Genomic DNA, 27,973 nt, shown 5'->3' with positions numbered 1-27,973 from the left:
CCATTAGAGAAACCACTGGAAGGTGTCAGGGTGATGTGACTTCACCCCCCGTATCACCCAAAATCTGCAATACTTGACTCAAGAGCTGAGGAAGAAGTTTTTTTCCCTCAGATACCAAAAAAGGTGACAGTGTTTTTAAGCACATCCTTCTCCAGATGTTTTGAATTGTATTTAACTGACTGTCTTATTGTGAAAAGCTTGTCTGGTAGGGCTCAGGAACATTGGGTGAGGTTATCAGCGTTAGGGACATCTTGTTTTTGGTATCATTCTTTCACAGCAACTGCCTCTTCCTGATATGACTGAGTGCATCCTGTTTGAAAGGCTGTGAGCTGACAAGAACAGCTCTGAACTTGGTGTATAGGGCAATTAAAAAATGTTGCTTTTTCCAGTGTGAGCGTTCAAAGCAATGAGCTTTCTGAGGGTATCTGAGAGAATGGGATGGTCCATCATCATTTTCCTTGTGTTATCCTGTCAGGCACTGAGGGTGATAAGCTCAATTTTTCAGAATTTTCATTTTTCCTTGAAGCTGTTAAAATTATTGTGTAATGATACGAGGTTTTAATTATAGTTCAGGTGTCTTAAATTTATGCTCAGAATCCCCTTGGTTTCAGGGTAAGAGAGGGGAAAGTCAAAGGTAGGGCACGAGATACCTTGTTTTACCTGATGCCTACAAAAAGGGAAAGCACCTTCTGCTGGAATTTTTGAGCCTACAGGCTGTCAAATTGTGTTTGTTAGTCTGAGTTTAATAATACACATATTTACTTGGGTAGTTGGCTTTTGGGATTTGAAACTTTTGAGTGCAGAAGGAGGATTTCCTCTGAGGGACTTCCTTAATATCCTCCCGGGTTTCTTTTGAAGTGTTGGGGTTTTTGTGGTTTGTGTGTTGTTGGGTTTTGTTACGTTCTGTCCTCTAGTTCTCCTTATCTTTGTTCATAACATCCCAAATGGTGGTGTCCTAACTTTTTGTCACAAATGGGTGTGAAGATCTTTGATTTGAGAGCTGCTGGGCTCGACTGTGAAATAAGTGGCAGCAGTAAAAATATTAGTGGTGTCCATTAAATTAGAACTCCTCCTTCAGGGGAAGGGGACAAAATCATGGATGGCTGAAGAGAGATCAGTAGACAGGTAGGAATTCACTGAATATTTGGGATATGGAATATGGGTGTATTTTCAGAAATTGCAGTTATTAACACAAATCCCTGAAAATTCCCAAGGAGTGTGTAGAGCATGGAATGGCTTTGTTGGATATCACAGAATAATATTGAGTTTTAAGTAGGTGTTTGTTGTTTTCTTTGTCACAAATATGAAAGCTAACTGTCAAAAAGAAATGGGAAATTATCAATTGAATTAACTGAAATTTAAAACCTCTTTTGTTTTATCACTTGCTCTCAGAGAAGGACAGGGAAATTTAAGAAGACCCCCAGGCTTTGTAATGGGTTTAATAAGAGCTGAAAGTGGAGGGGAGGGCAGAAACAACAATCATAAGATAATTGTTAAATGATTTTCTTTTTCCTTAAAAGAAAAAGCTCACGGTCAGTGTTTCTGTTCATCATTGCTAATGCAGCATCTTCAAGGAACTGGGAAGATGTGGTGGTCAAATGATTGCCAGTTCTGGATTTTAAAACATAAGTGAATAATGTTCCTGAATACTGGAGTCGTTTAGATGCTTTATGCAAAATAGGAGGAAAGTCCCTTAAAAGCCGAATGATTTGTGCAGGAGGTGAAACAGGGTTGTGGGACAGTTGGGAATTCCAGCTCCCGTTTGTGTCCTGGCATTCTGATGCTCCTGGTGACTCCCGGTTGAATTTTTCCTTGGGCTTATCCCCCCCGGAGCCTTGGATTGGCGGCGGGATGACTGTAACCTGATATCCCCCGTTATCCCACAAGCTGCTTTGCTGTAAATCTTCCTGCGGATCCTTTGCCCTCGCTAGGAAGCGTCTCCAGTTCCGTGGGTCGCCGTCCCTTCCTCCTCCGTTTGTAGGTTCCGCATCTGTGTTTGCCGAGGAGTTGGACTCCTGGCCTGGCAAGTGAAGCCCGGTGGTGACGTGCTTGTTTTTATGGTTCCCTTTGGAGGATGCCCTGGGATTAGTCCTGCGCCCTGTTGTTGTCAGGTACTCCCGGATTTACAAGCAGTGCGTGAGCACAAGGTGCTCGTGTAAAACCTGCACCAGAGTCTACAGGAAATGGGAGTCATTCCCTTCGGAAGCGGCGATGGGAGAGGGGATCCAAATGTTGAGAGACCCGAGTTAAACGCTGCTCGTTTTCAGAACTGCGGGAAGGGCTCGCCCCGTGCGAGGAGGTTGCGCTCCAGCCCCGGGTCCCCCGTGCAGCCCCTGCAGCTCCCTCTGCTGATCCCTTTGCTGATCCCTTTGCTGATCCCTCTGCTGATCCCTCTGCTGATCCCTCCCGGGGCTTTGGGATGAGCGGAACCCCCGGGTCCTGCCGCAGCACCGAGGAAACACTTCCCAACGAGCCGAGGCTGCGGCCAACCCGGTGTTACTCGTGGCTGATTCTGGGCTTTGGTGCCTTTTTTTTTTTTTCCCCTTTTCACCGTCTAATTTTTGTCTCGGGGGAGATGGGAGTCATGAAGGGATCTGTGGACTGTCCTGTTAACACCGGCTCCAGGCAGCAGAACCAGTGGGATTGCAGGAGATAAAAGGATTCCAGCTCCGTGGCTTCGTTGCTGAGGAGCAAGTGAAGCATTGTAGGGGGAAGAGGGAAGAACAAAGACGGGGTGCATATGAAAATTTTTATTCTGTGTACTAAAGCCCTTTTTATTTAGAATATTAAAATATGGCTTGGAGAAATGGTGGAAGTAAATTTAAAAATAATCTGAACAATAATAGTAGTTTTGCAGATAGTAGAATTTACAGAATTTCCACTTCCTTTTTTTTCCCCCACTCTACTGTTATTCCCTGATCTTTCAGACTATCCCATCTATACAATGTATTTCCCTTCAGTTCTGGAAGTGTCTTCAATGTTGTGCCAGCTGTGGGTGGGCTGAGTGCAGGTACCTGCTGCCTCTCTGGTCACTGCAGGGCACTGCTTTGCCCTGGGGGCTCTGCAGTTGCCAGGGTAAAAATTCTGCAGCACTTCTTTAAAATCTCAAAAATAGTTGTTACATTTTTTTATGGCAGTTGGTTGAAACTGCCCAATTTAATCAGAAGCTGTTAATGAGGGAGAATAGACTGTGGTCACATAAACCTCATTTTAATAGAAAAGGAAGTTTAGAAAGCTGTGGGGATAGACAGTTCTGTCTTCAAGATTTTAGTGCCATCATTGATAATGCCCGAATCTTACATCAGAAAACTGTTATTTTTTTATTTAATTTTATGAAAATAAAGGTAGGATGATTTAAAACTCTGCACTCAGTTTTTTAAAATGCTTTGGTTTTATTTTTATTTTTTTTTTAATCTAAATGTCATATTGGGCTGGGATTCATTCATTCAACAAAATAAATGTGTCTTCATCTTGATGGTGCCTGTTTGTAAGTGTATGGGGAGATGGTTGTGTAGAGCATTTGGGATTTCCTCCTGCCCAGAGAGTCTGGTCAGGAAGCTGTTTGCAAAATTAAGTGATGGTTTGGGGATTTTTGCAGGGAATTGACTGTCCAGCAGCATTTGTACGAAGGATTAGACTCTTGTGGTCTAGAATGGAAGCTCAGTGGGTTGTCACTGCAGCTGCCTGTCCTCTGCTTTTCCCTTCCCTCTGGACCATCATAGTTTGTAGTTTTGGTCTGGAGGTCGAAGAAGAGCTTATTTTTTTTTTAATATGTTTTTTAAGGCTGAATTCTTCTGTAATAAAATGTCTTATTTTCTTACACAATATACCTGAAGATACAGACTGACGAGTTCTCAAAAGAGGTTTCTACCTGCTTTTCCATCGTGCAGCCCTTTAATGAAATGTTAATGAGAAGATCTGATAAACTTCTTGAAAACTTTCTGTGCACCAAACTCATAATTGAGGATTTTTCTTCAGATCTGTTTCTTTTGAGACACCTGAGTTGGTTTCTGGAGCTGTCTGTCTTGCCTGCATGGAGATGATGCCTACAAGCAAGCCACAGAGATTTTGGTGTGTTGTTTTTCTAAGGCTTGAATGACTAATTTTCTGAAGGTGGAAGGAACAACAGCCTTTCATGTGTAGTTCCTTTTGTGCTTGTTACAAGTGTTAAAAGCAGGAGAAAGTAAGCACAGGCTGAAATTCAGAGTTGCAGTCTGATGAGGAATCCTCCAGGCTTCTTATCTGGAACAGCTGAGATCATAATTCTTGCTTCTGTCTTACCTGCACTTTGCTGCCTTTAATTCTTCATGGTCTCTTCTGCTTAATCTTAGTGGCTTATAAGATTCTTCAGTGGCATAATTAGCTTATCTTAAAATAGTCTGATCTGTTGGGACAGTGAGGGGACAGCCAGCCCAGCCCTGGGTTCCAGGTATTGACCCACAGGGACGTGTCAGTGTTTGGCCCCTGGGGAGGAAGGAAGGAGTAGGTGAGAATGTTTTTGCAGCTGTAACTGGATTTTGAACATGAATCCTTCAGCTCACCTGTGCTGGGATTTACAGATGTTTTCCTTCAGGAATTTGACATCAGGCAAATAAAGAGAAAGCAGCTTCTGCTTTGTTTCAACCAAGACACAAGTGGAATGAGGATACATAATTCAGTTCCTTTGCTCAGGTGGTTTTTTGTATTTGTAGCTTTAGTGTGTCTGGCTCCTTTTTTATTCAGCCCTTATGCTTGGGGGAGTGTGAGGCTCCTCATCTTACCTCACACTCCTTGTTTCAAACATACCAGTGTTTCTGGTCTCACACCTTTCAAGAGTCCAACCATTAATGTTTGTACTTCCTTGAGACTGATTGTCTGGGTTTGATACTTCCTAAAATTGTCTTTTTCCATTTTCATTTCTTTAGACAAATACAAATTTGGACAAGGACACAACAACATATATTAATGAACAAGATTGTTGTAGGTACATCAGTTCTGAGGGGTAACTCTGCATTTAAAGTGTGTATTCTTGGAAGAGCTTGTGCTGCAGTTGCTGTTGTGGTTGTTCCAATCATGAAGAAGAGAAGTGAATACTTTTGTTACAGTGCTGGGGAAGGAACTCCCTCTACAATACATCCAGGATGTTGCTTGGGATGTGATTTATTCTGTATTTTCTGGAAGATGTCTTTTTATTTGAACTTTTGTAGAAGAGCACTTCTTTTTCTGAAGTCCGTAAAAACCTTGCAGTTCTGTGCTAAGTTGCCATGCTTTTTGTTGATTAAAAATGGATTTCAGCATTTTGTTTGCAATTAGCTGTTTGGTGAAATGGTAGCTCAGTGGCTGATGCTGAGCATCCTGATACTGGCTGCTACTGACTTCAGGGAGAAAATGGAGTTTTTATTTCAACATGTAAAACGCTTTTTAGGGAAAGTCTGTTCTATTTTTGGATTGATAGCTTTGCTCATTCTGGGGTTTTGTTAAACTTCTACGTTGATGCTTTTAGGTCCTGTGTTTTCATCTCTCAAACCCTGCAAAAAAAAAAAAACCCTTGAAAGACATGTTTTGTCATGTAGTGTTTGAGTTTGCAGACCTTCACTGAAGAGCTAATTTGGACTCTGCAAGACGGTTCAAACATTACCAGGAGAAGTTTTTAGTTCTGCTTCCAGGTGGATTTTATGTACTACCTGGGTGCAGGAAGTGAGAGAAGGAATTTTAACTGTACATGAATGTCTTACCTACACTACAAGATTCCTTGAGCCTTGGGCAGTAACCAGGCAAGTCCCATGTGTAGTTTAATGTTTAACTTCAGTTTTATTTTGCTGTTATTGCTGGGGCTCTTACTCATACAGATAGAGCTGCATTATAACTGAGACTGGGAGGTGGAACTTGCCTCCTCCTGTTAAATTTTAGTACAGTTCAGTTTGTTACAACAAAATTATTCCAGTGAAACTTCCAGAGCAGATGAGATGAAGTCACCTTACAGCTGGGTTTGTGACATTTCTTGCAGCACTTGGTTCTTTGTGTTGTGACTGGAGTTGGGTGGGTTTTTTTCCCCTTTTTTTTTCCTGGTTTCTCCCACATTCATTAACTGTGCCTACAATGAGCTTGCAGTGAATTAGTGTCAGTGTTCCAGTGAAATCCTTGGCTGGATTGATGACGTGAGTGGTGGGGATCTTACTCTGTCTCCTCGTGTCTCTTAGACCTATTTAGATGAAAATGCTGTGAGCTGACATTGCCTGTGTGCTTGCTCCCTGCTCTAATGTTAATATTTATGTCTTAGAAGTATTAGTGGAGAAATTATTAGGAGAGGAAGTTGAGCACAGAGAGGCTTCCTGTGGATGACTTGCAGTAGTGGTGAATTCTGACAGGGTTCCCATGGCAGTGAATGTGTTTTCTTTAATACACATTAGTCAGATCTTGCTATTGTCTTCTTTATAATACAGCACTTTGGCTCTGTTGTTGTCAATACACAAGTTGTCTTAGCAAAACCTTTTGAAGCACAATAAAAAATATGTAAAACCATGTTGGGCAAAAAAATGCTGAAGGGTTCTAATGAGTGTGCAGGGAACAGCCTTTTTCTCTTTTGGCATTTACATCAACTTTCTAATCCAAGTCTTTGTCTCTTTCTCCTCTGCCGTATTCCCATACAAAATTCAATTATTTAACTTTTATTTTAGCAATAGGAGACAATTTGAGCATAATTAATGTAACTGTCTAAATGAGTGATACCTAATTGGGTTGTCATTGTTTGGAGAACAGTCATTCATTGCAATCTGTACATTTCTCTTTTAGAGCTACAATAAATATTGAAGTCTCGCTGTTCAATCTGATGAATGTAGCTTTACATCTGCACTTTCATTGCCACTCTCAATTTCCAGGGTGCTCCAGTGGGTTGAGATGCTGCTCTGGAATTCCTGATGTCAGCCTTACTACCCTGGGTTCATACTCTGCTCGTGGGAAGATGCACTGGATCTAGAGATGCTGGATTATATGGATGATGAGAGCAGATAACTCCCATATGGGTTTTGTTTTTAAAGGTGTATTGAGTCCTAGTGCTGTTTAGTTGGTCTAAGGCAATTTATGTATGAAATGTCCTAATCCAGAAGGTTCTTTACCCAGACTTCAGACCTGTGTATCCAGAAGGTGTGTGCAGTGTGCTGAGGTCTGGTGCAAGCTTAATGGCCTTATGTACAGGCTTCATAGTTCCTGTGCAGCAACCTCTTGGCTTATCTTAACAACACTGTCATTTGAAAGACTTGAAACAGCATAGGGTGGGAAAAATATTACTGATTAGATCTGTCTTCTGGGTTAGTCCAAATTGAGAAAAACACTGTGTGAGTCTGTTCAGCTGGAATTCCTCAGATCCCCTCTTACATCAGTGGTAATGTAAGACAAATACATTTTTGATAAATGTATGTAGACAGATGTACACAGGGCACCTTTAAACTGCTTTAATGTCTCTGTGTCAGTCAGGGACACATGAGGCAGCCACACAGAGAAAGCATTTCGTGTTTTATCCCTCCCACTTGAAAATCCATCATTTCACAAAATGCTCTTTAATTGTGGCACCTAAATGGGGCAGACCTTGATGGAGAGCACATCTGCAGAGTGATATTTGTCATCGTTAAGGCTTTGGGAACTGGGTTAATATGTTCAGTTGTGACTCCTCAGCAGCCAGCTGTGGATGGCAGAGCACCTGCACTTCGAGGTGGATTCGTCTCATCACATGGTCTCGTGTGGTTTGGAGCTGTGAATTCCTGTCTCAGCTCTTCTTTGTGTCTTTAGCAGAGCAGTACTGAAACTGTTTGATGGGTTCCAGTAAAACAAAGGCCAAGCCCCAGCAGCTTTTATTCTTTTTCCATTTGTTTCTTTATTAGATGTGGTTTGGTCACTTTTTGTGTGTTGTGAGAACGTTTTTTTTTATTTAACAAGTGTTGTTGCATGAAATGCCTTCAAAAGTAGATTTATGTGGCAAATTTAAATCAGTCATCCTTAAAAAAAATGAAATCTCGTTTATGTGTTTAATTTAGGTGATTAGACTACAATGATTGTGGCTTTCAGTAAAACTGGCTGTTCTGAAATTTGTCTGTGGTTTAGATTGATGCCTCTGTTCTGAGAGGAAAGTTTTGGCTTGTGTGGCCTTTCATAAATCAGGAAAGCTGGGGAGGCAATGATTTTATTCCATTTTGGACTGTCCATGTGACACAGGCCTCTGAACTGCCCAGATACAGGTGGTGTGGTGTGATAATGGTGGGATGGTGATGGTGGCAGTTTGTACCTGTTTTAATTTGTAAATCCATCAGCTCTTGCTGGTTACAAGTATGGAAGGTAAAACATTAAAAATAACTTTCTATTGCAGGTGCATTTTTGCATTTGTTTTCAGTTCTCCAGTTGATAGCAGTAAATTAAATTGTGACCTGGAGAACTTTTGTGCCTCAGGCTTATCTGCTAATCCATTACTTCAACAGCAAATGTTATTTTTATTGGCAGACCTTGCCTTGTTTTGAGTGTTTTGCTGTTGAGGAAATTTAAGATTGGTGCCTTGCCTTTGAGTTAGTTTATTCCTTGCTGACCCTGGTGCAAATGCCTTAATCTTTGTCTCCCTGCCTGGGTGGCTGAACAATCTCTGCTGTTCTCTGTCAGTGTGACAGGGCAGGACAGTGCTGTGCACAGGAGGAATGGCCTGACCTGTGCCTGGGCTGGGCTGAGTGCTGTGAACAGTGTTGGTGTGAGGAGCTGCAGGAGTGAATGTGTCAGACTCCAGCTGGTTTATTCCTTATCATTTTTTTGGGGTAGTTGCAAGTAAACAAATATTTCTACCACACCCAGTTCTTGTCTTCCTCTGCTATTTTTTTGAGCTTTCATTCATTTCATTTCCTAGTGGGTAGATGGTGAGATTTCTGTCAGATTTATCTATTCAAGTGCAAGTGGCTTTTCTCCTGAGAAAGTCTCGTGAATTCTACTCTCAGCAAGTATCTCTTTTTTCACTTATCTTAATATCTTTCCTTCCATTTCTGGTTTGTCTTCTGATGCTCTCGTAAATAAAGCTCCAGATCACTCAGCTGGGTTTGTTGCATGAACATATTTTTATTTCTTTTTTTTTTTCTGCATTGAGTCTTGAAAAGCAGGTTCTCCAAAACTGACCCATTTTGTACCAACACTTTTGGAGAAACAAAACAATTACTCTCTGCTCTACAAGTCAAAGCATCTGCATAACTTTACATTATACCAGCTCAGCTTTCATTGATAATCGTGTTGGGGAGGTTTTGATTTCTGTTGTTGCTGGGTTTTGTTTGCCTCTGAAATAAGAGTAACCTGTAGCACGTCACATTTGCAGATAATTTAATTCCAAGCCTGTCACCAAGGTCAGTGGTTTTTTTTTTTTTATGCTTTGAGCATTTATTGTGCTTACTCCAAACTCATTCGTGTGATCTGTGAGACTATAACTTTTCTCTGTAGCCCCTTAATATTATTTGCTTGCAGTACAAACACTGTTTGCTTAGTTTTTACTGTGTTGATAAAACTTGGAAGCTGCATTTTTGAACGGTGCAGTCAGAAACATGTTCTTTAGAAAGGTGAAAAACATGTTTTCCAGAGACAAGTTGTGTTTGTGGATTCCCCTTCCTAGTTTTGTCTTCATATTGAAGTTTACTGGTTCAGTTATTCCATTCCTTTTCTGCGGGTTTTTTTATCAGTGTAGCTCTTGGTTTCAGTTCTGTGTTTGTTCTCTTTGCAAAAGGAGTCTGGTGTGTGTGTGTTAACTGTTGACTACTTCTAATTGTTAATTAATTGAGTATTTCTAATGTGCTGGGACTTGTGCTCTTCTTCAATGCTGGGACTTGGCTAATAGCAGGTCAGAATGGTTTGCAACTCTTAAATCATCAATATGGAAAAAACCTTCAAATAAGATGTAGTGAAAAAATGGCTTCAGGTCTGATGCAGATAAAGAACGACAGCTTAAATATCTCAGCAGTACCGAGTCAACTGCCAGGTTTGGGAGGTGATAATTGGGGTTTGTGACAGCTCTGCAGAGGTGAGGATGGTTCTCGAGGAGGGGTTTTTGTCTTTGCTCCTTGCAGCAGTTTGTGGCTCCCCGGGCCGGGGGTGGGGAGGGAGCTCTGGCAGAAACCTGGGAGTGCAGAGATGGCCCAGATTCCATGAGGGCTCCAGGCAGAGGCTGGGAGAGCACTTGGGCTGTGTGATGTTTGATGGAGCACCTCAGTCACGGGCTGCTCTGTGACCCCGTGTGAACACACCTCCCGTGTGTCTCCTGCCTGGTGCAAGAAAATAAAAGTCTGCTGTAGCAGACATGATTTTGTGCCTCCAACGTGATGCAGAAGTTCTGATGTCAAAATGAAACCTGGTCAATATATCAGGACTGCACTGTTGACTTTCTGTGGTTTGTACTTAACCTTTGAATGACTGAAATCACAAGTGTTAGAATAATTGTCTTTTGAAAAAGTGTGGTAATCTGTGTCTTTCTGTCATTGTATTATTTGATAAATGCTGGTGTGCTCTGCAGGCTAATTAAGGAATTACTCGGAATAATGATCTAGTGTAAAGAATCATCTCAAAATTCAAGTATATCTGTTCTCTTGATGTGCCTGTGGCATATCTGTGTGGTGGATACCTTGGTTACCTGTTGGTAGCTCTGGTTTCCAGGTGTCCCCAGCCAGTGGAAAGGAAGGACCAGGGGTTTATGAACCACCTCATGAAGTTATTTAAGAGGAACAGTGTCAGGATGAGCTTATGGGATGCAGCAAAGGTGCAACAACAATCTAAGGAGGTGTATGAGAACTTTAATGTAGCCCCTGTGCATATGGTTGCACCAGAGCAGCAGCAGTCTGAGATTTTGATGTGGGCTCTCTGCCAAAATATTTACCCAAGCTCTGTGTGATTTCCTTGCCTCCAACCTTGTGCTGAAGCTGACTGTGATTTCACCCCTACTGGGAAGTGTGTGAGGTGGGCTTTGCTCTATGCTTAGGCAAAGAAAAGGCTTGATATGTGTTCTTCCACCAGAATACAGATAATTTTCTCATCTCTCTTGACCTCTGTGATCAAGTCTCTTCCCTTATTATCTTTATTCTCCAGGTCACCAATCTGAAGCCATGAAACACATGATCTGAAACATCCCCCTGTGTTAGTCCAGAGGCAGCTTTTAGGAGAGTTTTCCTTCCTTCCCCCATTAGGCTGGGATTCTCTGGAGTGTGCCCTCTCTTGTAGTGTGACATAGGAAGATAAAATATTTTTAGTATGTGCTCCATTAATTTTGCCAACTCAGATTTGTTTGTGCTTTTCCTATGCCAGTGTGTGTATTTCTAGATATGTCAATATATGTGGAGACAACGTGTGGGGTTTTTTAATGTGTCACTGTCTTTTATGGAGAACATCTGCTATGGGATTGTTAGAACAATAGGCAATGATGCTTATTTAAAATGTGTTCTAGGAGTTACCCTGTAGCCAGGCTGTTTAATAAACCAGTAAAAGATATCAAACATAGTCGAATATCCTCCCCAGTTAATAACACTGCTTGGAATTTCACCAGTCCTGCATGTCCCATATTACAGACCACAGTTCTGTCACCTTTTCCTTCAATTTTCATAGCAAGAGACCACGGCACAGCCGTTTGCTTGGGAGTTTTGGATCTTAAAAATTCATAATGTAGAGAACACAAATGCAAGGCTTGCATGTGTGTGTTAAAATAGTAAATGGGTTAAAGTGGCACAGGCATACTTAGGACTGTGTTGGCATAGTTCTCCCTTCAGATGGTAGTTTGGAATGTGAAGCCTCTTCCTCTCTCTGCTGTAGCAGAGCTGAACTCTAATGTCACTTATAGGAGAAATTTAATACAAGCAGCTTGTGCAGAACTGACCTGCTGCCATGGCAGCGTGGAATATATTTAGCATGCATGTGTCTGGCAACCACGAGTGAATAAAACAGTGAAACTCTCCAAAGTTAACATTTCTCTGAACGTTTTCAGAGTTCTGTTGGTCAAATCAAATGTTATCAAACTATTTGAAGTGATTCAGTTTGTAACTGAGATGTAACTGGCTCAAAATTCAGAATGCTGCAGCATTGTCTCCACAGATCAGTATGAGAGGCACAATTCGAAAGGAATTGGATTTTTTAATCCACCATAATTTTTTTAGTGTTTTATTTGTTTGTTTTTTGGTGGTTTGTTTTTTTTTTTTTTTTTTTGCTGTTCTGGTTCAGTTTTCTGCTGCCACGATGACTAAAGATTAAAGTTTAAATGAAATCTGGAAATAGCCATCTGATGCTCAGGTACTTAATCTTTAAGAAAAGCCACAAATGTGAGTTTTTGGCAGTGCTGTTATGTTGTCAGAATTTCTTGGTATCATCTGTGCTTAAAAGCTGAAGTGTCAGTTCCATGCCTTCTGCAGATTTAATGGGACACCATTTGGGAGCTGATAAGCAGGGAAAAGTGCCACACATAAGTCTTCTCCCAAGACAACATTAAAAAGTGGATAATCTCTTTAATGGAATATAATCTCGCTTATGCAAAGTCTTAATAAAGTTTAATATTTTCTCCACAGAAAGTGTGATGTTGGTTTACACTGTGTAAGGGGGTTTTTTTGATGTCTTGTGGCTGAGCAGGAGTGGGATGACTTGCTCATCTCCTGTTGGTTGCAGGATCCCATTTTCCGTGGTGGTTCTTGCACAGCTGTGGGTCCAGAGGAGGAAAAATGTCCTGGCTTGGACCTGAGCACCAGATGCAGCTTTAATGCTGAATATGGTGTTTCTAACAGCCCAGTGCTGGGGGATTTGCTTAGACTAAGACTGCATTCCATAAACTTGAAGATTCCAGTGGGTTCTGGATGCTTTGGCAGTTCCCTTCTTTCCCAGGGGTGGTCACAGGTTGTTGCAGTGAGTCTTGGCTGAAAGAGAGGAACTGAGGGTCCCACCTTCCCCCAGCTGCCATGGCAACTTGTGCATCTTCCACCTGGGAGCTTTTCCCACCTCTTCCTGTTGGGAAGTCTGTGCAGGCACTTCCTTCTGGATAATGGGTTGATGGATTTTGGGGTTTGATGGTATTTTTCTGGATGCACTGTCATGGACCACTGAGCTCCTTCAAACATGGAAGATACTTCCCATGGAGTTCTGTAGTTTTGGGAGATGCTGCACTCGCAGAAAAATTGCAAGACAGGCCAGTGAATTGTTTTTTGAGTACTTGAAGGACACACATAGTAAGGCAGCAGTAAAATAACATTAAACATAAGAGAAGTGAATTTTATTCATAAAGCATGACAGTGTGGTGTGCTCAGAGCTTGCACCTCAGCACAGCTGCCTTTTCCTGGACCTGCACAGGGCAGTGGTGTTGGGAGCTGTGGTTGGTAATTTCGAGTGTTTCAAAATATCAATAATCCTCTTGCCCGAGCTCCTGAATTAGTAACACAGGAAAACAACAAGTTCAATTTAGAATTCCCATTTTGTTTTTCCATAGCAGGCCTGGATCTGAGACACTGCAGAACCACCAGTGGAAACTCGGAGCTCTAGGAAAAGCTGCAACTTGTTTGTAGTGGGTTTGTCAGTGCTGTTGGCAGCTATTTATTAATTCCAGCTTCAAGATTTACCTTTCTTTTCCTTATGGCTCTTCTAAGGAAATTTTTGTTGCAAGAACTGAGTCTTGTGCTTAATTGATTCTTTGAGAAGGCCAAAGAATCCCATGTGCATCCTTGAAAGACCTTCCCTTAAGGTGAAATCCTCAAAAGTGCATGAGAACCAGTTTCTTTTTAATGTCTCTTTTAATCTACTAAATTTAAAAAGCCAGGTCTGTGCCTTTGTTCTACACTGTGTGGCATCAAATTGGATAAAATGTCACAGATAAAACTCCCTACAGATAAACTTATTGTTAACTCTTCCTGCTGCTGTCCTGTCACACTCTTAACTCTGCTTTTGGGGACTTGCTCTTCCCTTTAATGCTCTTCCAGCTGTGTGGGGTGAGCACTTCACTGAAGGAACTCATTCAAAAAAGAACAAACAGTGAGACCTGAGAGCATCACACCTCCATATGGGAAGATTTTAGGGAATATTGCCGTCCTGTTCAGGAATATTTTGTCTACAGTTCCATGTCCTGAAAGAATTAGGCAAGGGCACCCAGTTGACTGCCATGAGATTTTGAATCAGGATTCACTGGATGGACTAAACCTTCCTTTGCAGGGCCCGGCAAACGGACTGGCCTGGCAGCATTTGGGTGTGAGAGCAGAAATTCTGGTTTACTGTGTTTAAACCAAAGCTCGGTGATGCTTTAAATGTTGTTGTTCCTGTGCACAGACCCGGCTCGTGCATCTCTGACTGAACTCTGCAGTTGTGGTGGCCCTAAAATTCTGTGTAGTGCTGTTTGCGATGCGGAGTATTAAGGGATTTGTGTTTGGTTAGGCGAGTGCTGCATTCAAAGGGGAGCGACTGCCACCCCTGAAGGATTCTGAGGTTGTTAATCAGATATTACCATCAAAATGAAGCCCATTCAGTGGCAGACAAAGAGGAAGGAAATCCACCCGGAGCTCGAAGGAAGAATCCCCACAAGTGTGGGGTTGATGTAACACGCTCGAAGTACAGGGTGAGCTTGTTTTGATCCCGATCTTCCTTTGAAAGCAGGAGTGTTTACAGTGCCCAGCGTGTCCCCACCCCGCCCCCGGCGGAGCCGAGCGCCCGAGAAAATGATGACACTGGATGTTGGGGAATTCTTACCAATCTAAACATAGCCCGTAATCATAGGTGTGTCCGTGCGGGGTGAAAATGTGCGAGCTCCGGAGGAAACCGTGAGCTGGAGTTTGACAGCGAGCTCCGGCTCAGTGCTCAGTATTCCCGGTTACACTAAGAAGTCTTTGTTTCAAATCTCAGTTTAAAAATCTGTTGGCTTGGCAGCAGGATGGAGTCTGCTAAAAAACCAACTAGTTCATCTGGATGCAGAGGGAATTGCTGGAAAGTTCTGTTTCTCCCAGTGGGAAGACAGAACTTTGGAGTCTTAATATTTTGTTTTCAGTTTTCCTGAAACACGTCTGAATGCATTTCCTTACAGCTTCTGGGTCCTACCTCAGAGCAGAGGAGATGAGAACCGAGAGAAGTAGAATTCAAATCATCGATCGAGTTTCTTAATTAAAATCCAGTTCACTAATTCTTGCTTCCATTTCTCCTGTGCTGCCAGGAGTATCTCACATTTTGGCACCCAGCTGTTGCAGTGTTTGCTCTGACTGCTTAGTTTTTATTAAGCAACGTGTGGCCTCATGTGCAAGACTTGCAGAGCCTCCTGTGAGAGCCTGGCAGGATGGAACTGGATGCTGAAAGCCTCTTGCAGCGTGATTTGTGGAGCTAATTTACACCTGTGTTGCAATGCAGTTTAATAGATAATTCAGATTTTCAGGGTGGTCTAGAAAAGCAGGAGTGTTCAAAGGCGTGTTTGAGGGGAAAACACACCTTCAGTGCAGGCAAAAGCAGCAAAATTAGAGATGAACAGGCCTGGTTCTGCTGCCCCTTGCAGGCCGTGCCTGTGCTGATGAGGTGAAATCGGAGCTGGAGCTCTGGGATGTGCTGTTTGCCAGCTCCCTGTCAATATTTATTGCTTCAGCTGCTGCAGGGCCTCCAGTCAGCAGGGAAAGGCTTTCATGTCCTGAAGGCCCAGAGTGCCCAACAATGAAGGTCTCTAAGAGGAGTTAGGATTTCTTGCAGGTGCAGGAACACTTCTCAGCAGGTTCCTGAGGGCTGTGTATGAACTGTGTGCCAGTTTGGTTCATGTAACTCCATATGATCATGTTCATAGGTTATTTACCTAGAATGAATAAAATGAGGTCATGTAAAATAGTTGTTAGCATCTGATCCTGGTGTGCAGAATCCACTTTCAGGATCGTATTTAATATCTAAGGTATCAGTGGTGTTTTTCTTAGGGAAGTAGGTACATAGGGGTTTTTTTCCAGGAAGACACAATGCTTTATTTATTGCCATACCAGAAAGGAATGGGAAAGGTTGCAGATTCTTGCTCTTGTTCTCAAGTGATACTGTTAGATAAAGAAAATAATTGCTATGTCTAAATAAGTATCACTTCACGTGAGGGAGTTTAACACTGGTTTTAACCACTCACCTCCAAGCTGAAGGGTTGACTGAGGTGTCTGAACTTACACATTGCACACCTTCATCTCCCTGGGTTAGGGCAGTATCCAGGTTTTATGGAGGGATGCAACTGCTCTGTCCAAAATATACCTTCAAGGAGTCATTCACAGCTGACTGCCGTGTGTTTGCTTTGCTCAGATGTGGTTCCTGGGGCTCTCAGCTGGGTTTTTGTCAGAGATGAGGCAGATGACAGCATGGGTGGAAGGGATCCAGCAGTGTGTGTGAAATAGGCACTGTTCTGTGTAATTTTCTGAGCAGGTTTCAATCACTGATGCAATAATTAAATGCTGAGATGTCCACTCTGACCGTGGAACAGTGCAGGAGATCATGCAGCCTTCTCTTCTGAAGCAGTTTCAGGGCTGCTTCTTTGTATTTCTGGCAGTTTCTTTGATAGTGAGGATAATTATTTCTCCTTTCTTTTTCTTTTTTTTTTTCCATTTTTAATGCATAATTGCAGGTCTGGATGGGCAGCTGTATTTGTAGTGTCTGATTCCTGATGGATCCTGGTTATTGTCAGGTCTAGGCAGTCGTGGCATCAGATAGTCCTTGGCTGACTCAGTAGAGAAGATGAAGATGTTCCCTTGCACTTTCAAACAGCTCCAGTTTGCATCTAATGTTTCATGTCAAAGGTAAACCAATATACTTGTTTAAATGTAAGAGATTTTCAGGAGGGGAAGTCTACAATGATCTGAGCCTGTCTGGGCTTCTGCTTCAGATTCTTGGCTACTTAATGCAATTGAAACTAGGCCAGCTGCCCTTCAAATCCATTAAGATCTAACTTGTGCAATATCTTGCTTTTCTCAGTATTCCTTGCTCTCGTTGTGCTGCTCAGTGATGCAGTGCTTTATTTGTGCAGGAGTTTACCAGAGGGGCTTTGTGTGTTTGTGTGGGTCACTGACTGGTTCTTGTGTGGGACCTTGGTTCAAGTTTCTTTGGGCCTTCACTGTAACTGCTCTCAGCTGCCTCTTCTCCCTCAGACCTTCTTGGTGTCTCTGCTCATGTAACCTGTTTGTCAGGGTTTGTTGACAGGAAGAGAAATTGAGATGTTTTTGAAGGTTTGAGGATTCCTGTTTGTCGTACAATAATGGGAACAAATGGATGAGAATGCTCTCTTCTATTTATAGTCATGGAGTCTTTCACTCCAGAAGCTGTTAAATGAGATATTTTGATACATCTTGCTCTCCACCACTTGAATCACGTACTTTACTGTGAAGCAGTGATGTTACTTAGGGTCAAACAACTTCATTTTCTATTTGCAGCAATCTGCAAGAAAGGTGAAACAATTAGATCTTATCATTTGCTCTGTCTTGCAGGTATGGCAAGTAATAGTTACTGTAGCAGCCTGAATTTCCACTTACCAACTAAACCATGTTAACTGTGTCTGCTCTTTTCTTGCCATTGCTAAGGAAAAAATAGTTTCAAAAGTTAACTTTTAGAATTAGGTGTCTATTCAGATTCCAGTTCTTACCTGAAGAAGTCAATGTGCTGTTGTCAGTGTAGTTTAGGTGACATTTTTGCAAGAGAATCCAAGTGGCTGGGTTAATGTTAATGACATGTGAATGCCCAGACTACCAGACATCACCTGCCAAAAAAGATGATTTATATGCAGAAGTAGAAAACATTCTGAATAATATTCTCACTTCTTTTCTTAGTAAAAATTCAGTTTACCACACTAAGTTTAAGTGTTGGGATATTTATATTAATGTGCTAAACTTCTGGTGTTAGTGGCCTGCCCTGTACTCAGTTTGGACAGTCTTAGCTTGTGACTCATTTTAAGAGTACAGATGTCCAGATGGAGGGCAGTAACACTGTTGAGAGGAGGGTTATGAGGTACCTGGACCAATAAAATGTTTTGGATCATAAGGAGTTTCCCCCCAGTTTGCTTTCAAAAGTGGCAGCTGCCACTGGAGAGCTGGTGGGAGTCAGACACGAGCTGTGCTCAGCACCATCTTCCCCAGCCCGTTGGTGTTGCCTGAGCTCTGCCTGGGTAACACATCCAGCTTTTCAATATATCACAGCTGAGATGTGGCTGAGTGGCTTAATCTCACTTGTACATCATTTTATTATTTGCTACTTGTCTGCCTTGGATGCTGTAACCTTTGGATTATTTAGAAACTCTCTCCATGGATGTCTGGAGAGGAGCTGCCCTTGGCTCTGCTGTGGCTCCCCCACCAACAGTAATGGGGGTTTATTTTACTTAAATATAATAGGACTATTTGCTTCAAAGGATTCAGGGAAGGGAGTAACCCATTGAAATTTGGTTTTAATATCTTAACAAATACAGTATAGTTTAAAAAAAAAAAATTATTTAGAAGTTTGAACTGGTGGTGTATCTGAGTTTAAGAGCAGAGATTGAGCTCTGCACAAAGGCTGTGGCAGCCCCAGAGAGAGAAACTTGCCACTGATCTTGGTTAGAAACACGTGGGCGTCTTTCTGGTTTGCTGAGTGTCTTTGTGAGCCTTGCAGGCTGTTTGAAGCATTATGTTGTCGTGTCTGTCTGGTTTATAATTGTTGCACTTCAACAATATGACTGTGTGCTGTCATTTAATCAGACGTGGAATAAATTATCAAGAAAGCTTTCTGGGTAATCGTTCAGTGATTTAAAGCTTCTTATAGATTCTTTGATGTGTGATATCTTTTTTGTTTTTCTCAATTTTCTTGTCCTGCTCCTTTTAAAAGGAAGGGGGGTGGTGCCTGTATTCCGTGGAATCCTCTGGAATACTGCAGATGTGTATTTGGTAAGGAGGAGAAATGGTGTGGAGAGAATCTGTCACAGCAGGTAAAGAAAACCCAAACAGAAAAACCACAAATGGGAGTTGGGCAAGAATGTTGGAGCCTGCGGGTTGTGCAGGGCAGGGGGAAAGCTGATCTGGAGGATCAGGAAGAAGCAGATAAGTGAGGGTGAGCAAAACCTTGGGAAGAGGTTTCCCAAGTGTGCAACAGGAGCCCACGATGCTCTGCGTCACGGAGCCACTGCTGAGGCCAGACTTGGAAGCCAAACCCCTTCATGTGAGGGCTCAACGTGCACGAGGAAGAATCTTGTTTATAATCCTTCAATTTTCCATTCTCTCATCTCCTCACACTTGTCCCCTGCTGAGAACTTCCCTAAAATCTGGCTTTGTTGGGTTGGAAGCCTCACTTGAGGACACTGTAGGACGAGGTATAAGCCCAGAAAGCTGTGGCTGCCTTTGTGTCCCATCCCATTCCTGAGCTCAGCTGTAGATGTTTGCTCAGGAACATGTGCTGAGGTTGCTGTCCTGCATTACCTCAGCAGTTTGTACTTTGGAGGCAGTGGACTCTTTGTAAAAAAGTAAGGAATAATTTCTGTAAGTTTAGTCACTATAAGTGTTCAGAACTTCATGGAATTTTAGAATTCCTGCTCCACATCAAAAAAATCAGTTTGCTGAAGTACCAAGCTCTCTACATTAGGTGAACTCTGTGTTAAATAAGATTCCCTCATAATTTATGTTCTGTGGGGTTTTTTTCCCGTTAGGAGAAACTGAAAAACAGAGGCTAAAAAAACCCATTCCTTTTCTATACATCTTTCCTAAGGAGAAATCTGCTGGGGTTTCTACTCTGGCCTTGGGAAACTCTGCTAGTCCCACACCAGTCAGTTCTAATACCCTGAGAACAGACACTGTTTTACCAGACTGGAGAGTTGCTTGGTTGGCATTTGCTACAAGGAAACTGAAGTGCAGCCTGCAAAATTTGAATGCAATTTTGAAGAGAGTATTTGAAGGATAAGGGTAATAAATCTCCTAATGTTGCCCCGCAGTATGTGCTGTGTTCTGAATATTTTTTTCTGCTTGTCTTGATTTTTATAAACCTAAGTCTTATGTCAGGGTGGTGTTTGATTTATCTCCGTTGGCACCTCGTTTAATTTTGGACCATGTGTAACAGTTGTACACTGTACTTGTGTTTTCCTGATGTTGCCTTCAGGTTTTTGGGTTTTTTTGCAAGATAATGTAGCTGTGATATGGGGTTATGGTAAATCAGAACTGATATAGAAAGGGATAGATATTTTTGTCTAGTTTTGGTTTATGAATGTTCAGTTCTTTGTATTTAGGTTATTTGTTGAGGTCCTAAATGATTGTAAAATAAGTATCCGCCCAAAAATCACACAGGAAAAACTTCAGGACTCCTCAGAAAAGATAATCTACTGAAATCATGTTCTCAGAGACTAAAAGAAGGACAGTGCTCCTTATGGATGAGGATGTCCATGTAGAAATGGAACCTGGATTAAGGCCTAATCCTGAATTAAGGTCTGGATCCTGAATTCAGGAACCTGAATTCAAGAGAATTTTGACATTTTGCTGCTGATGTTTAAAGTGCTGCTCCCACTGTATTAAAAAAAAAAACAAAAACCGGAACAAAACTTTAAATTTAATTATCTATAAAATGATGAAAACGATGAGTCACCACACATACAAAAAACCCCCACGTGAAGCAGCTTGTCTCGAATTTCAGAGAAATCTGAGCAGATGAAGTCAGGACTTCGGAACTGAGCTGTGAAAACGTGTCCTGTCCCTGCGGAGTGAGCGGGGCTGGGGACAGCGAGTGCTCTGAGCTCTGCTGATCCCCAGCGAGATAAAGGGCGAGAGGGGTTGGGGGACCGGGAGAACCCGGAGAGAACGAGCTGCGCCCCTGCCGAACGCTGTTGCTATGCAAAATAAGATTATCTGTATTCTCTGATCTGGTGATAGACTCACGTGGAGGTGGGAGAAGTCCCGAGCCGAGGCAGCTGTAATTAAAGCTGCAGTGTCACTGTGGCAACTGATGAAATAGGAAGACTCGTGGAAGTAGATTTCCCAATGATAGTTTTCCTTAAAGCCCTGACTTAACGGGTATGAAACACGTTTTAGGTGTTATCTGCAGATGCATCAGTGAGCCTGAAGATTAATGAAGTGCTAAGATGTTGCAAAACCAGAAGAAAGTTCCATTCTGGTTGGTAAACACACGAATAGGAAACTGCACAGTCCTACACAGTAAATGCATTTTATTTATTCTCTTACTGTAAGATGAAGAAAAACATGAAGATGAGCCTTTGAATTGATGCCACTGTGAGGTGCTTGTTGTTGAGTTCATCACCAGAGCATGTGAAGGGGTCTGTTCTCACTCTGGGAGTCGTTGGAGTGGCTTTAAAGAAAGCAAATTATTTCCCCTGCTGAGAACAGCAGCGAGGTTTTGGTGATCCCCACCCCACGATTAACAGAAGAAATGAATTTCACAGGGTTTTGTCTCCCGTGACAAAGGAGAGCTCTCCTGTGGTAGCTCGTTGTTGTGGGTGAAATGATGGATAATTTAAAGCCATCTCCGGTGGACATGTTCTTATCAGCATTTTGGGAGGCACAGCCGGTGGCTCCCTTTGTTTGGGCAGAAAGGAGTTGGGACAACACAACAAGTGGCTCTGTGCCACTTTTTTGGCCACCTGGGAGCTGAGTTCCTCTGCCATTACAGGTTCCTGATAACGTCCAGGCAAATGCTTTTTGATCTCAAAAATACATTTAATGTATTTTATGTGGACATTTTGCTTCAGGAAAGAACCCTTCCTTCTGTGGCTGGTGTTGCACAGATGGCTCCGGGTTTAAAACCCGGGTTTCAATTCCTTCAGTGGCACTTTGGTGAAAGTTCTGAAACACCTGATGAGTTCTAAACGAGTTAAATACCTACAAATGCCCTTCTGCTTCGTTAGGGAGCAGTGGTATCTAAACTGAATTTTAAATTTCTGTATCTGATTTCTAATGGCACTAATTTTCCAAGAGATGTAAATGGAAAAAAAAAAAAAAAAGGTTTATCTGGTTAAAAGCTGTAATCAAACTGACAGAGTTGTAAAGGCTGTGGTTCATTCACTAGGAAATGAGGCTTTTTGGCCACAGCTTTTAAATGCTGGGGTTTGTTTTGTTAACAGTGTCCCAAATAATCTTTGTTTGTGGCTATTTTTGTATCCCATGGAAAAGTCACTTCTTTCAACAAATTACATGACAAATTAGGAACAAGTTTCTTGAGAAACTCTCTGGAGCATGTTTTCCAGACAGCTATTCAGCCATGCAGTTATTTTCTTAATCTGTTTGTAGAAGTCTGGCAACAGAATTCTTGTGATTACTTAATAATTTACATTCTGCTTGTATCTAAAATTGGATTTTAATCCAGTATTGAAAGTTTAGTTCTCTTTCTGTGGTTTTTCTCCACTGTTGGCTCAGCAGTTCCCAGATCTTACTTTCTAACGCATTTTTGCGAATGCAGAGATAAATTACTGTAGAAAATACCAGAACCACATTTATGCATGGGAATACTAAAATAGAATTTAATGTCACTTGAAAATATGGAGTCAAGATGTATGATTTTTTTACAGATAGCTTAACAATGGCTGTTTTGTTTCTGGAGAGTATAAATTAAAAATGCTCAGAATAAGATGATACATATTTTCTGGACTTCAGCAGTAGGACAAGGAAAAGCTCATAGTTTGAGGGTTGAGTATTATTGAGATCTTAACCCGTTTAATTCAAAATAACTGGAGCAGGATTCTTGGCTGTCCCTGATCCTGGACAAGGCCACTTCAGTCCTGTTATCCAGGAGTGCCTGTGCTGTCACAGGTGATGCTGCCAGTTCTTGAAAACTGGTCTGTCAGCTCAGGAAAATGCATCTTTAAAAAAAAATGTGCATTCTAGGAGTAATAAAACTCAGTTTTGAAGCAGGCACTTGAATTTTAATCCATTCTTTCTTGCAGCTCAGATTTGTGTGGTTCTGTTTGCAAGGAAATACAGTCATGGCTCTTCATCTTAGGCAGGACTCGTTGCATGGAAGAGAATATCAGAAAAGGCCTTTTGAGCAACAATAGATCTAAATGACACTTGGAAGGTGCAGCTCTTCAGTAAGACAATATTCCTCAAAAATACTTCATGATTTCTTTTCTATTATGCTTTCAAAACTTCATTTGAAAAACTGTGTAACTTAGAAACCAGAAGCTCCAAAATAGATTTGCTGTTAGTGTGGAAGCTGAGGACCATGTTTGGTTGCAAAACCCCACAAATCTCAGAAGTACACTTTATTTAAATTGTCTGGTACCAGAGATGTGCCTCGTTCTTCCCAGCTGAAAGAAACAAGTGTTTTATGATGCATAAAACCAGAATATCAATAAAGAATTGTTTATGGCTTCCTGTTTTTTACGTTGTCCCACTTTAAAAAAAAAAAAAGAAAAAAAAAAGAAAAGGTTCTTTTGGCCGAGTTGTATTATTGTTTTATAACAATGCTTGTGTATCACTCGGTGAGGAGGACCTTGGAGCTGTGAGGCCACTCTCATTTACTGAGGCTCTGCCTGAGTGGAGAAGAATGGCTTCTAAACTGAGGATGGAAAAAGGATTTATTTCCCCAGATTGTGGTGCAGAGAGAAGGGAGAGATAAATGACAACATGTCCCCTTGTTTTGAAAGGCTGGCTGTGTGGGATTGTTTTACAGTTAGATCTGACATTCCTTAGAGCAATGTGTGGTGACAGGGCCGTGGAAATGTGGCTGTAGGAAACATTTTCATGCCTGTTTTTTGCACACCTCTGCAAAAACCCAGCCAGGGTCTGAGTGCAAACATAAAATACTCAAAACCCCTTTGCTGGAAATCCTTATTTTCAAATCCAGCTCCAAGTGGTGGCACTGATTTCTGGAGCAGGGCTGGTAGAATGTGCAGGGATAACATCCCATGGCTCTCAGCATGTGTCAAATCTGAGTGAATGCATTTGGTGTCATTAGTTTGGGGTTTAGGAAAAAAAGGTGTCTGGACTTGTGTAGTTTTCATTCCATTTGATTTCAAACCATTCATTGGGTTTGCATTCTCTTTGGGGTTCTGAAAAAGAAAATGTGCTCATCTCTCACTTCTGAATAATGAAGTGAAGTCTGATAATCGGGTTTGACCTTGCTCCATGAAACCATTAACCATTGCACTCATTATTTTGGTGAAGACATTACTTGACTCCAGGTTTTTTCTACCTGTTTCACTCAGTGCTGTGGGGCAGGGCCGAGGGACAGGGACATGTTTGCAGGTACTACAGGAAAATGAGGTACTCTGTTAGTGTCTAGCAGTCAGCACGTGGGCTGCACCTCATCTCCATGTTGCTCTGAATGGGAATATTTATCTTCTGGCAACATATTTATCTTCAGGCATTGGAATGAGCTGCCCAGAGAGGTGGTGGATTCACCATCCCTGGAGATTTTTAAACGCAGATTGGACGTGGCACTGAGTGCCATGATCTAGTAAATGGACTGGATTTGGACCAAGGGTTGGACTCGATGATCTCAGAGGTCTCTTCCAACCCAATCGATTCTATGATTCTATTCTATGATTCTGTAAATGTGGAAAGTGTTGGAATAACCAGCGAGTGTCCAGCCCAGCCATGGTTTGGGTGCCCATCAGTTCATGCTTAGAGGCCAAATCTACAAATCCATCTGCACAGGTTCCTCTGAGACTAAGAAAAGACCTGTTAATCTTGCTGTAAGAAAAACGATCTGCTGTTTAGCACCATACCCAGGGCTGAGCAGAGTGCTCAGCATCCCTGCAGATCTGTGTTTCCATGCAAATGCTCTGACGTCAGGACACTCATTTCTTTGTGTGCATTGCAGTAAATGAGCTGTGAGGAGACAGGGACTGTCACATGGAACCTGTAACCACCCAGGGAAAGGGAAGTTTCAAGAAAACAACGAGTCAGAGGGAAAGAAAAGGAAAATAAATGGAAGGAGCAGAATTCTGACACAGTTTTTCCCTTAACCTGTTCTGCCAGGAGGCTTCCAGACCTCGTGCAGCTTTGCACAGATATAATTTGTTTCCACTGAACCCTTGAAGGAAGCTTTTTAAATAGGTCAAATACAGTTTCCTTGCTTTAAAGTTACATCTCTCTCAGCTTTATGGAACCATCAGCAAACCTGCCAGTGAACTCATCTGAATTTCTGCAGCTGTGCAGTTGGGAGGGTGCATTTCTGTGTGTGGCTCTGCTGTCTGTCAACAATTAGTGGGGTGTTTTCACATGTGCTGGGGAAGGGAATAAATCCAGAAAATTTGGAATAGTTTACTTTTAAACAATAACAGAGGCTTTTACTTGGGCAGCTACAATTGCAATTTTTCTTGCTATTATTGCAAGCTGACATTATTTTCTGTTGGAAGCTCATCATGAAGCACATGGGGTTTTTTCCCTTTTCTCTGCTTAGTCTTAAAGTGTTGTTTCATAGATGCCTGAAATCCTTCTTCAGAATAAAATAATTTTTGCTTTTGTGTGCCCAGGTAAGTAAAGCAAAGCAGCTCTGGTGGCTGGAATTGGATTCAGTCACTTAAGAAGGTAGAACTTTGCCTTCATCAAGGTTATTTCATGCTAGTTCCACATTTACTTTCAGAAAAAACTGTGTGTCAGTCTTTGTCTGCAAGTTTTCCTTTATTTGGGTAAAAGTTTGTTGATAATTTAGATTAACTGGCTTAGTGAATTAAGCATTACCTGGTTAGAACTTTTGCTAGTTACATTTTTGGTGTAAACATGTAGCGGGCACAGTCCTGTATCTTCTCACACAGTTTTGTGAGGATAGAAAATAAGCTGCAACTCTGATCGAGGATTGGAAAATGGAAAAGTCATTGCTTGAATTGTCACATGCCTCTGTCACTGGGGGTAACTTCCCATTTGGATGTTCTGAGCAGGAAAAGTGCCTTTTTACTGCAGTTTTCTCTGATTTTGCAGAGTGTCGAGGTCCTTTCTACCCTGAGCTCAGCCAAACTTGTGTTTCAGTTCTTAGCTTTGAAATCACCTTGTGAGTGACTGCAGGGTGACAGGGATGCTGCCCCTCCTTTGGCAAATGCTTTTCCAGGTTTCTGGTGTCCATGGCAACCTGTGGGAGAGGGAGCAGAGCTGGCCCTGGACTGGACAGACCTGCAAATAGGAATTGGGAATTTCTGAGTGAGGAAAGCGTTGAAGGCTGAGGAAAGAGGATCTGAGAGGAGAGGAAAAGTGGACTGTGATAAATGGGACATAGGTTCATACATTTATGCCCAATAGAACATACTCGAATGACAGCCCAAAACTATAGCAAAATATTGATGGAAATTACTGCCAGTTTTCCTGTTTGTGGTGGTACACAGAGCAGATAATGTTTCCCTGCTACTGTTGCTTCCATTAGCTCATACCAACCATTTGTGCATCTCTTATTTTATATCCCTGGCTATATATATTGCATAATCTTGCATCATATTTATCTTCCTCTCTCCCTGTTCTCCCCTGAGTTCCTTATTTTATTCACTGCATAGGCTTGGTTTTGAATGTGTTGCAGAAGGCAGAATGACTCCAGAAGTTCCTGATTCAAAAATCACTTAATATGTGGAGAATGTGGTTTATAAATACTGCTTTGAAGTGATATATTTATTATTACTCTGCCTCCTGTGTTCTTCCTTTACTATCCCAGTGATGTTTGCTGGTAGCCAGGGATGAAATGCTGGACCAGATGGATCCCTGGTGTCCTGTGTGGTTGGTATTACTGTGTTGTGATGGTGGGGGCTTTTAAAAAGCAAAGGAATCTGGCAGTTCTGTATTCAGAGAACTGTTTCAGGAATACATGGCAGGTTTAAAAAATGAAGCCCTGCACAAAGGAGAAAAGAAATTTTAAGGGCTGGTTAGAGACACCCTTTGATTAGGTGTGTTCAGGGCAGGCAACAGCCAGAATTTTGCAGAGCTAAATTTAATGTGTGATCGTAGCATGAACTGAGAATTCTTTTATTTTCACGCAGGTGTGGCAGCTGACTTGAGCTGAATGTCTTAGGGAATTGAAGCTTGGAGTGCAGTGGATATTTTTTGTGTGTGGTTTTGGTTTTTTTTTTGTTTTCTTTTAAACAAAACCGGTATAAATCTATTTGCCAGCTGTTGCTTTCCCTGTGAAATATTTCCTGTGTGCTCTTGGTTGTGTAGAGGTCGGTTCATCTGCTCTTCTTTAGCTGTTAATTCCTTCTCAGCAGCACCTTGGAAGACATTTTTCCTGAAGAAAAGGTGTTTGGGGTTGGAATGTTAGAAAGGTTATCAGCTAATACTGGTGTTTACCCCTTTTCGTGAGCGTTAGGTGGCAACAAGATAAATAAACTGCACCTATTTCATGCTTTTATGTTCTAGAGGTGATTTATTTTAAATTGTTGTTCAGTTTGCTTCAGCTGATGTTGCCCTGCAGTTCAAGCAGTGTGTTTGGAACATGGCTTAGCAGGTTTTTTTCCACTGAAAATGCATTTGAAGTTTGTTAACTATTCCAGTCTGATGGCACACTGGTTTTCAAGCTGCATGTGCCTTTATCTTTGTTAACAGCATAAAAAGGAATGGATGCTGGACTGGTCCTGGGTATTGGCAGATTGTAATTTACAGGTTATTGTAAAGAGAGGAACTGTGTCAAAGTCTTAATTCTTCAGTGGTGTCTTGGTAGCCATGAAATAGTTTTGTTGCAAAGCTGTTTTCTGTGGTCTCTTTTCAGTAAAGAAATTCCCTGTTTCCTTCTCCCTCTTGCTTCCCAGTGAAACCCCGAATATTGTTGCACAAAACGAGATGTAATTTAGTTTTAGGAACAGAAATTTGGTGTTCTCATGGTTTTGTTTCATTATCTTTATGATAATTTTACAGGAGAAACAGGAAACACAAAGTGTTTCTCTTTGAGGTTTCCTAAATTATTGAATGGAATTTCCCAAAACTTGGTGGGTACATGTTTGAAACCTCAATCAAGGCCTAAAGCTTAGAGTGATGAGCATCACCCCTGTGACAACTATATTTTTAAGGCATCCAATTGGAAGTGTATGGAATTATTGGTCATTTTAAGTCTGTAGTTTGTAGGTAGAAAGCTGCCAACCAGTTGGAGTTTGTTTAATGGGAACAGA

The 27,973-nt window shown here is 41.8% G+C and overlaps 1 protein-coding gene across 5 annotated transcripts in view; it reads left to right on the top strand.

Annotated features, from left to right (window-relative positions):
- MEF2A (myocyte enhancer factor 2A) overlaps positions 1-27,973 on the top strand; it is an 80,489-nt gene that overhangs the window by 5,357 nt on the left and 47,159 nt on the right. Inside the window, exon 2 of one of the 5 annotated variants that reach the window (XM_027644141.1) lies at positions 16,562-16,733. The exons of the other annotated variants lie outside the window; for them this stretch is intronic. The gene's annotated coding sequence lies outside the window, so the exon portion shown is untranslated. The remainder of the gene's footprint in view (positions 1-16,561; positions 16,734-27,973) is intronic. 5 annotated transcript variants of the gene reach the window in all.

This window comes from Corapipo altera, unplaced genomic scaffold (genome assembly GCF_003945725.1).
Source record: "Corapipo altera isolate COAL_440 unplaced genomic scaffold, ASM394572v1 50, whole genome shotgun sequence".
Classification (NCBI taxonomy): domain Eukaryota; kingdom Metazoa; phylum Chordata; class Aves; order Passeriformes; family Pipridae; genus Corapipo; species Corapipo altera.
The sequence above is the reverse complement of the archived record's forward strand: the minus strand, read 5'-3'. Positions and strand labels throughout refer to the sequence as shown.